Genomic DNA, 11,162 nt, shown 5'->3' with positions numbered 1-11,162 from the left:
AGGGATTTTGAAGTTGTATATGCCAGTGATTGAAATGAGAAAAGAATCAACTATCAATCTGTATACAAACATTAATGGCTAAAGTATAGACAGATGGATTATATACTTTGTATCTGAAGTTACAAGTACAATTTTGCCCAGTTTTGTAAGATACATACATACACACACTCTATGCAATCATATTCATGTGTCAATTCATATATTTAAAATATAATCTCAGGAGGCTGAGGCAAGAGAATCACGTAAGCCCAAGAGTTAGAGGTTGCTGTGAGCCGTGTGACGCCACTGCACTCTACCCAAGGGCGGTACAGTGAGACTCTGTCTCTACAAAAAAATAAATAAATAAAAAAAAAATGTAACTTACAGTGACATTCCAGAATGTCAATCACTTAATAGATTTATAATTTATTTTATTCTACATGAACAATAATAGTTGGATTTCAAGGACTGTGGCATTGTTTTCATAGCAGATGGCATTTTTATCTTATTAAGCAACCTGGGTCAGACTGTTATGAATCTGAACAATGTTTCTGTAATAAAAAAGCAACAATTATTTCAGATTTTTCAAATATATTTCAGAATTTCTCTCCAGTTTCTTGATGTTTATGAGGTTTGGCTTTGTGTTACTTTGTTCTGTTTTGTTTTCTGGCTGGCTTACTTATCCAGCCCCATGAAGACAGCATCTGTGTATTTACTTTAGATTGACATGCAGATGAGTAATGACAAAAAGATATAAAAATATTTTAAATATTCAACAAGACATGTTTTCATGGATTGATAAAGACATGGACTAGAGAATCAACTATGCACAGATCAACATGTGACTCAGATATCTGAAATTATGCTTTTTTGGTTGTTGTTGTTAATCAAACAGGGAATAAGAGAGTATTTTCAGAGTCTTTGTTCAATAGAAGAGATCATGACCCCAAACAAATAGACAGTGTCTCGTAGTTTCAACAAAGCCGTTTGGCTTTTGAAATGTTAGCATTAAATACATTTATTGCTAATGTCCAGTGATTACCATTTTTTATTCATTCCCTGCATATGGACTCACACGTACCTAAGGTTTAAAATACTAGCCTGTATTCTCAAAAGGAGCAGAGGCTCAACTCTATTGTTTCCACCTATTTGACACACTAATATCTCAGCCAGGACATGGTTCCCAAGCACGGTTTACTTCCTCAAAGTTCCTCAAATTCTCTGTCTTGGAGTCAAGGTTGAGACCAATGAGCCAAAGCAATGTTTAGAATATTTTAATGTTCATGCAAATCACCTGGGTATCTTAATAAAATGCAGATTCTGATTTAGCAGGTACTGGTTGAGTCATGAGAATATCATGAGAATATGTATTTCTACACACCCCTTCAATGACACCAAAACTGGTGTTCCATGTACTACATGTTGGGTGACTAGGAATCAAGGAACTGGCACCAATAATTGCATACTCAGCAAATGCAGTAGTTTCCCATGACTATAATTTCTTATTTAACAATTTAATACAGAAACTTTGGAATTTCAAGTGGAAGTACATATGTATTTTCTTTATTTTTCTTTATTGTTCTTTATTTTTCACGGAAATGATGAATATTTGCCAAATTGGTCTAAAATTGGTTATGTTTTCTACACATATTTTTCTGGGATATAATTGTAAACAAATATGGTTTCTGAATTATAGTCACATATACTATTTATTTATAAATTTATAAACACAAGGCCCAATATACTAAATAGGCTGTAAGGCAATACGATAATAAAAATCTATTGGTATACTATAATAACATCGCAGTCTATTGGGTCACTTCTTGGGAGTATACTCCCTGAACAATCGTTACATGAAATTGTATTATATAAAACATCAAGAAAAAGATTATTACCAATCAGGATATTGTCTATTCTTTTCTCTTTGAATTTTCTGAAATATACAACTGATACACATTTCTTGCCAAATTCTTCAACATTTCAACCACTTTATGAAGGAAGAAACAGTGGGTCTCATGTTATGTGATCCAGAAATTTCCCTCGCATTGATAGCTTCAGTTACCATGTTTCAAATACATCAAGCATGTACTTTTGTTTGATGTTGTGTCAATATTTATGTGGTATAATACAGGAAGTGACAAATAGGGTAGCTTATTCTCATCTATTTAATTTTTTTTTTTTTTTTGCCCTATGTTATCTTTTGCTTGGAGCAAGGCCAAGGTTCACATCACAAGGGCATTTTGGCAAGTTTTTTTTTATAGCTTGGTTATGATAAGATGTGTTCAGAAAAGTAGTGAAGTTTCATGCTATCTGTGCAGAATTCCTTGTTTGTTAGTGGTGTGTGGAAAGCCATCTGTTCTCTTTAGAGCAGCAGTGATGACTTGTGTGGGACAGTAAGCACTTGTCAGCGCCTGGAAGATGGTCCTCTGCATAAATCATTATCCTGTCTTTCTGTCTACCCAGCAGTGAGCGCTTTTTAGGCTGCATTTCTGGCTGAGGTTGGCATGCAATGGGGGAAGAGTATCAGAGTCAAGGAGAGTTGCTTATTAAATTACTCATCTCACTTTTACAGAACAGCTGCTGAACCAAACTGGCTAAAATATCTTAGCAGTTATCCACAGCATATGCTTGAATACAGATGCTCACTTTAAGCTATTCACAGAGCTGAGGCTGTGGAGGTTGATAAATGTTCAGCTTTTAGATACAAAGCAGAGGTTAAATGGATATGTCAAGACGCTTAGCTAGCCCGGTATTTTTAGTGCAGAATAAATGACAAGTTTCCCACTAGTCTACCTTCTAATCCTAGCAAGCAAAAAAAAAAAAAAAAAAAAAAAATTAATGAAAACACCAATCAATTGCTTTTTTATTTCAAAATATTAAGGGATGAAAATGTTTTCTTACAAAGATACATTTTATATTGCTTAACTTGGGGCTTTTAGTAGGCACATCGCCTAAATGGTGTTAGTTATACCGAAGAGGTAAAGTTTTATTCCCCCCCTCCACTTTTCTTGATTTCCAATGACCTTTAATAATTCATTGGCCCCATTTTATTTGATTAGTTTTTAAATACGAAAGCCCTCTTAAATACTGCTCAAATCAAGATAAATCATAGAATGATATGTTTATTCATGAAATAAGATGTGAAAGTACATAAATCTCTTTCTGCTGGATCGTATCTTATTGGGGGAAGAAAGTTTGCTCCAAAAAACTAGTAAAGGCTAATGCATTAAATTAATAATTTTCACAAGCATGAGTTTAAGATATGACAGTTTTCTTCTGAGAACTTAAAATCGGAACACTAGCAAATTCTCATGGGTCATTGAATATCCATCACATTACAGCAAATTGTACTCATAATCAAACCTGATGACGCTTGTACAAATGACTTAGAAATGAAAGGTTTTATAACTCATGAAAAATAGCTAATCAATAAAATGATTCTTATTTGAGGAGCAGAGCTTATTACTTTTTATTTTCTGGTCAACTCCTAAGTTCATTCCTGATTTTATTCTTTTTTTTTTTTTTTTTTTAATATGGAACGCTTCACGAATCTGTGTGTCATCCTTGCTCAGGGGCCATGCTAATCTTCTTTATATCATTCCAATTTTAGTACATGTGCTGCTGAAGCAAGCGCCTGATTTTATTCTTGATTTCATACAGAATGAATGGTACAGAAAACATGGTATTCTCTGTGAATTCTCTTCTTACATAAAGAACTAGCTCAGTTAAAATCATTATTATTTTTAGAAAACTAGAAAACAATGAAAATTATGCTGAACTAGACGGCTTGGATTTGAATTATTTTTCCAGGTAGATATTTATTAAATGCCCTTGGTGGAAATTCCTTCGTTTCAATACTTATGTATGCAAAGCATTCAGAATTACAGCAATTCCCTAGGCAAATATAAGCCAAGCAATATTTAATATATTCTTTGATTAGCTAGACACTTAATCACTCTTATCCATATATTCAGTACCATATTGACTGCACAATCCACAATATCACCACTAATTTAAATGAAATTCTGTATCTGATTTCTTTTACATATTCAGATTCAATTCACTCTCAATTTTTTTTGTATGACGAAAAAGAAGAATAAAGTAAAGCTCAGGCAAAGTTAAAAGCAATCAAAGACTGCATTATTCTTCAAAGGAATTCTTAAGCCATCTTTTGAAATACAGTGAGAAATCCTTTTGTGAAGAGTGGATTTATTACTTGTGCAGGTTACTGAATATGTGAGAACGTGACCCTAATATTAGGAGAAAGATCAACTTAGAAAATTACAGTGACAATGGTTCATTCTTCTGTTAAAATATTAAAAACACGATCACTTTCAAGAAATTGCAAAATGAACTACATTGTTTCTATAAGGCCTTGTAGAAATATTTTTAATTGATCTGGTAACTTGGAAAAAACAGGAGGTGTCCAGATGAACCCTTCATTCTTCTGGGAGAAGACCAGATATTAAAATGAGGAAAGCATTTTTGATTTTGAAAATGTGTACGACTAAAAAAAAAATGATCTATTCTAATACATACATGTATTCCCAAATGTTGCATAGAAATATTCACAATGATTAAGTGATGGAGTTGTGTATCCACAATCTGTTCTTTCCTAAACCAGAGACTTGTCCTCATCGGCTATTGGCAGTATTTGTTTAGTCTGTTTGCTGAATCACTTTTTCTTCTAATTATTTCTTCAGTTTTTAAGGGCTCACTACAATTTATCTTCCAATGACTTCAATTTTGTGTTTTAAATTACACTCACCTATTATTTTACAACATTTAAAAAAAAGCATAGAAATACCAAAATATTTTTTCATATGTTCCATAATTCGTTTTTCCTTTCATAATTAACAGTGTAAAACTTATGACCTATATCTACTATCTCTGTTTCCATGGTAATTATTATACGATTGCAAAAACGATTTTTCTGAAATTCACTATGCAATGTTCCCCTTTATAGGTACACCATAGTTTAACGTATCACTTTTGTATAGTTGGAGGGTTTTTTCTTTTCCACTTTTTTTATCTTTGCATTTTTAAAATACCAGGATTATGCATGACCATCTTAGCTTCTAAATCTTCATTTTCCTCTGAAATTATTACCAATAGAATTTATTTAGTTTATTCCTTTATCACTTCATTGAATCTGTCATTGCAAAGAGATTGCCAGTTTAATTTAGAGAAATTCAATGTCATTTATTTTTTTTTTGTTGTTGTTGTTTTTGAGACAGGGTCTCATTTGGTTACCCCAATAGAGTACTATGACATCATAGCTCACAGCAACCTCAATCTCTTGGGCTCAAGTGATTCTCTTGCCTCAATCTCCTAAACATCTGGTACCACAGGCACCCTCCACAATGCCTTGCGATTTTTAGAGATGGAGTCTTGCCCATCTCAGCCTCCCAAAGTGCTGGGATTACAGGCACGAGCCACCATGCCTGGCCTAAATGTCATTTCTTGACATCCTACCTTAACTTTAATTTGCCTGCTTGATTCTCCCTACTCTTTCACTTTCTATGGGACTACTCAGTAGTTAATATTTGATCTTGGTATGCATACTTCATTTAAGCAAATATAGAGGCAATGACTTCCTTTCAATTCAAGCCCTAGGGTTGCTTTCTACTTTAAAATAAAGGAAACAGTATGCTTCACTTTGTAATAAGACATTGCCTCAAAGTTCTGTCATCCTGGAACTTTGTCACCACTTTATATTTTCTCAATTCTAGTATCACTAGTCTCTAGTATTTCTTGTTTAGTCCTAGGAATATAAACTAATAGTTAACTTATAACACTTACTTTATTTTTTATCTTCTTTGTCTTGAATGACTAGTTTATTTTCTATTATTTCTTCCTGCTTATTTTTTAGGTTAATCTTATGAACAGAAATGTGCATCAATCATAAACATGCAGCTTGAATTTCCAAAAATGAGCACACATGTGGCTGGCAATCTGTAAAAGACTGAAACTGGACCCACACCTTTCACCATTAACTAAGATAGACTCTCACTGGATAAAAGATTTAAACTTAAGACATGAAACTATAAATATACTTGAAGAAAGTGCAGGGAAAACTCGAAGGAATCGGCCTGCGTGAATATTTTATGAGGAGGACTCCCCAGGCAATTGAAGCAGTATCAAAAATACACTACTGGGACCTGATCAAACTAAAAAGCTTCTGCACAGCCAAGAACATAGTGAGTAAAGCAAGCAGACAGCCCTCAGAATGGGAGAAAATATTTGCAGGTTATACCTCCGATAAAGGTTTAATAACCAGAATCCACAGAGAACTCAAATGTATTAGCAAGAAAAGAACAAATGATCCCATCTCAGGGTGGGCAAAGGACTTGAAGAGAAACTTCCCTAAAGAAGACAGACTCACGATCTACAAACACATGAAAAAAAGCTCATCATCCTTATTCATCAGATAAATGCAAATCAAAACTACTCTGAGATATCACCTAACCCCAGTAAGAGTAGCCCACATAACAAAATCCCAAAACCAGAGATGTTGGCATGGATGTCGAGAAAAGGGCACACTTCTACACTGCTGGTGGGAATGCACGCTAATTCATTCCTTTTGGAAGGATATTTGGAGAATACATAGAGATCTAAAAATAGACCTGCCATTCAATCCTGTAATTCCTTTACTAGTTATATACCCAGAAGACCAAAAATCACAATATAACAAGGATATCTGTACCAGAATGTTTACTGCAGCCCAATTCATAATTGCTAAGTCATGGAAGAAGCCCAAGTGCCCATCAACCCATGAATGGACTAGCAAATTGTGGTACATGTATACCATGGAATATTATGCAGCCTTAAAGAAAGATGGAGACTTACCTCTTTCATGTTTACATGGATGTAGCTGGAACATATTCTTCTTAGCAAAGTATCTCAGGAATGGAAGAAAAAGTATCCAATGTACTCAGCCCTATTATGAAGCTAAATTAGAGCTTTCACATGAAGGCTATAACCCAACTATAGCACAAGACTATGGGGAAAGGGCCAAAGGAGGGGAAGGGAGGGGGGAAGTCAGGGTGGAGGGAGGGTAATGGGTGGGGCTACACCTACGGTGCATCTTAGAATAGGAACAGGTGAAACCTGCTAAATGCAGAATACAAACATCTACATACAATAACTAAGAAAATGCCATGAAGGCGGGCGGCACCTGTGGCTCAGTCGGTAAGGCGCCGGCCCCATATACCAATGGTGGCAGGTTCAAACCCCGCCCCTGCCAAACTGCAACCAAAAAATAGCCGGGCGTTGTGGTGGGCGTCTGTAGTCCCAGCTACTCGGGAGGCTGAGGCAAGAGAATCGCTTAAGCCCAGGAGTTGGAGGTTGCTGTGAGCTGTGTGAGGCCATGGCACTCTACCAAGGGCCATAAAGTGAGACTCTGTCTCTAAAAAAAAAAAAAAGAAAAGAAAATGCCATGAAGGCTAAGTTGAACAGCTTGATGAGAATATTTCATATTATATATGAAGCCAGTACATCGTACCCCTTGATTGCACAAACGTACACAGCTATGATTTAACAATAAAAAATAAATAAATAAATAAATAAAAATAAAAGATAACCCCCAGGATCATCCTCTCCACTTGCTTTCCCTTGAATGTGATCAAGACTTGCCCACCTGATGTGATTCATTCCTGTGATTAGATTATTTTAAGTAGCAAAGCTATTGTTATTCCCAAGATCTGTTAAATCCCAAGATCAGTGACTTTGGGTCAAAAGAGGATTGTCCCCGGTGTGATAATCTACTCAAGTGACCCGCAACGAAGGCTCCAGATCTTCTTGGAACTGAGTGATCTGAAGGCAAGGAGATTTTTCTAATGCTTTCCAGAAACAAATAGATATTCTTCAAAGAACCTGTGAGAAATGTGAGCAGTCTCTATTTGCTAAGAAAAGTCTCTAACTGACCCACAAAAAGAAAGCAGAGACCTGAATGCTACACCTGCAAGGAATTGAATGCTGCCAACGTTTGTGCGACCTGAGACCAGGCTCCCGAGCTCCTCACAGGAACACAACACAAATGAAGCCTTGCTCCCAGTAAGACCTGAAGAAAAAGAAAACTTCAGCAGTAACCCAGCTGAGGCATGCCCGGTCTCCTACTCATGGAAACTGTTTGGTAAGAGATGTATGTGGTTTCAAGCCACTTAATTTGTGGGATATTGTTACACAGAAATAGAAAATTAATATAACACCCTAGTAATCGAAGTTCAGATCAAACATAGTTTTGTTATTACTGGAGCCTATGTCATGGACCTTCTCACATGCTATGCCCTTAAATATATGAATGATGATTCTGATTAACACGGAAGAGGCATTTTGCCAGTTTTTAACTGTATATGATTGCGATCATATGCTATATGCTTTTTATATTAAGCTTTTCACTCAATATTATATTTGTGAAATTCATTCATTTTCCATGGAGCAATTAAATTCACTCCTACTGCTATGCCATATTTCATTTTATAAATACAGCCCAATTTATCTATTTGACAATTAAGGGAAATCTTGGGTATTTCTAATTTGGGGTTGTTGGACATATGATCTTGTTACATGTTTTGTTTGGGAGCATAGCTTGGTGTAATTTACAGTATATTAGTAGTGAAATGCCTGGGTCACAGAGTTTGAATATTTTTAGTTTTAGTAGACAATGTCCAACAATTTTCCAAAAAGTAAAACCATTTTGTTTTACTTTTATATATGGGTACATAATATTTGTATGTATTTATTGAGTACACATGATATTTCGATACAAGCTTAAAATAGTTAATAGTCAAGTCAAGGTAATTGGGATATTCATCGTCACAAGAATTTATTATTTCTTTGTGTTAGGAATATTATTTTTATTTTAAAATAAATGATAATTTATTGTTGACAATAGTCATCCTGTTGTGCTATCAAATACTAGATCTTGTTCATTTTATTTAACCCTATTTTAACACTCATGAAATATCTCCACTGCATCATCCCTTTCCTGCTACCCTTACTGGCCTCTGGTAACCATCATTCCACTCTTGATCTCCAGATACCTACCTATCTATCTTCTGTCTGTCTATCTATCTATCTATCTATCTATCTATCTATCTATCTATCTATCTATCTATCTATCTATCTATCTTTTAGCTCTCACATATGAGTGAGAGCATCCAAAATTTGTCTTTAGGTGTTTGGTTTATTTTACTTGACATTGTGGACTTTGGTTACATCCACAATATTGCAAATGATAGGATTTCATTTTTTTTTTTTTTTGGCTAAATAATGTTGTATGTATACCAAATTTTCTTTATCCATTCATCCATTAATGGAAACTTAGATTGATTATAAATCTTGGCTATTGTGAATAGTATTGCAACAAACCCAGTAGTACAGTATTACTTTTATAAACTCATTTATTTTCTTTTGGATATGTACCTAGCAGTTGAATTGCTGGATCATAAGATAGCTTTTGTTAGTTTTTTTGAGGAACCTCTATGCTGTTATCCATAATAGCTATAGTAATTTACATTCTCATCAATAACCACTAATAAATTGTGAGATATATATATATGCCATGAAATACTATGCAGCATTAAAAAAGATGGAGACTTTATGTCTTTTATGTTTACATGGATGGAGCTGGAAAATATTCTTCTTTGTAAAATATCTCAGGAATGGAAAAAAAGTATCCAGTTTACTCAGTACTACTATAAAACCAATTTATAATCACTCACACTTTCATGTGAGAGATGAATCACAACTATAGCCCAGGATGAAGAAGGGAAGGGGAGGACGTTGGGAAGGGAGGAGGGTGGTTCGATAGCGGGAGGGTAAATGGCGGGACCACACCTATGGAGCATATTGCAAGGGTACAAGTCAAATCTATCAAGTATTGAACACAAATATCTTAACACTGTGATTAAGTCAATGAGGTGAAAGCTATGTTAATTAGTAGGATGTAAGCTCTTGAATTTGTCCAAAAAAATCAACATATTGAATCCCACAAAGGTATAAATGTGTTCATGAGCTATGTATATATGACTTGATAAAAAAAAAAAAAAAAAGAAAGCCACAAGGGTTCCCCTTTCTCCACATCGTCAGCAACTTTCATTATTGCTTATCTTTTTGATAAAAGCCATTTTAACAAAGGCAAGAAGATATTTCATTGTAGTTTTAATTTGCATTTTTCTGATGACTAATGATGTTGATCATTTTTCATGTCCCTGTTGGTTATCTGCATGTCTTCTTTTAAGAAATGACTGGATCCTTTGCCCATTTTTAAAATCAGATTATTTGATTTTCCTCTTACTGAGTTGTTGCAACTCCTTACATATTCCAGTTATTAATCTCTTGTCAGATAGGATGTTTACAAATATTTTCTTCCAGTATGTGGATTGCCTGTTCACCTTCTTGATTGTTTCCTTTTCTATGCAGAAGCTTTTTACCTAGATATGAACTCACTTGTCCTTTTTTGCTTTGGTTGCCTGTTCTTATGAGTTTATTATTCAAGAAATCTTTAGCAGGACTGATGTCCTTGAAGTGTTTCTCCAAAGGTTTCTTTTAGTAGTTTCATAGTTCCAGGTCTTACATTTAAACTATTTTTATTTTGTTTTTGTATGTGACAAGATATAGGGGTCTAATTTCATTTTTCTACATATGCAGATCTACTACATAGTATGCTCAGAACAATTTATTAAAGAGAATGTTCCTTCCTCAACTGTTCTTGACTGTTCTTGGAAACTTTGTTGAATATGAGTTAACTATAGAGGTATGGATTTATTTATGAGTTCTCCATTGTGTTCCACTGGTCTATGTGACATTCTGTGTTTTAGTGCAATGCTGTTTTGGTTACTATAACTCAGAAGTATAATTTGAAGTCAGGAAACATGATTCCTTCATTCTTTTGTCCCCTCCTGGCCCATAGGGTGGATTTAGCTATTTTGGGTCTTTTGTTGCTCTACACAAATTTAAAAATTATATCTTCTATTTCTGCAAAGAATATGATTACTATTTGATAGAAAGTGCATTAAATCTGTGGATTTCTTTGGGTAGTATGGACATTTTATGAATATTGATCCTTTCAATGCATGATATGATATCTTCCAAATTTTTTGTGTCATTTTCAATATCTTTCATCAACGTTTTATAGAGATCTTTTACTGCTTAGATTAAGTTCATCCTTGGTATTTTAT

The 11,162-nt window shown here is 34.5% G+C and overlaps 1 non-coding gene across 1 annotated transcript; it reads right to left on the bottom strand.

The window, feature by feature from the left end:
* Positions 1-3,506: 3,506 nt before the first annotated feature.
* On the bottom strand, positions 3,507-3,613 carry LOC128568226 (U6 spliceosomal RNA). Its single transcript, XR_008375048.1, has one exon. It is a non-coding gene; the product is annotated as a U6 spliceosomal RNA (small nuclear RNA).
* Positions 3,614-11,162: the final 7,549 nt, after the last annotated feature.

This window comes from Nycticebus coucang, chromosome 16, assembly GCF_027406575.1.
Source record: "Nycticebus coucang isolate mNycCou1 chromosome 16, mNycCou1.pri, whole genome shotgun sequence".
Lineage (NCBI taxonomy): Eukaryota > Metazoa > Chordata > Mammalia > Primates > Lorisidae > Nycticebus > Nycticebus coucang.
The sequence above is the reverse complement of the archived record's forward strand: the minus strand, read 5'-3'. Positions and strand labels throughout refer to the sequence as shown.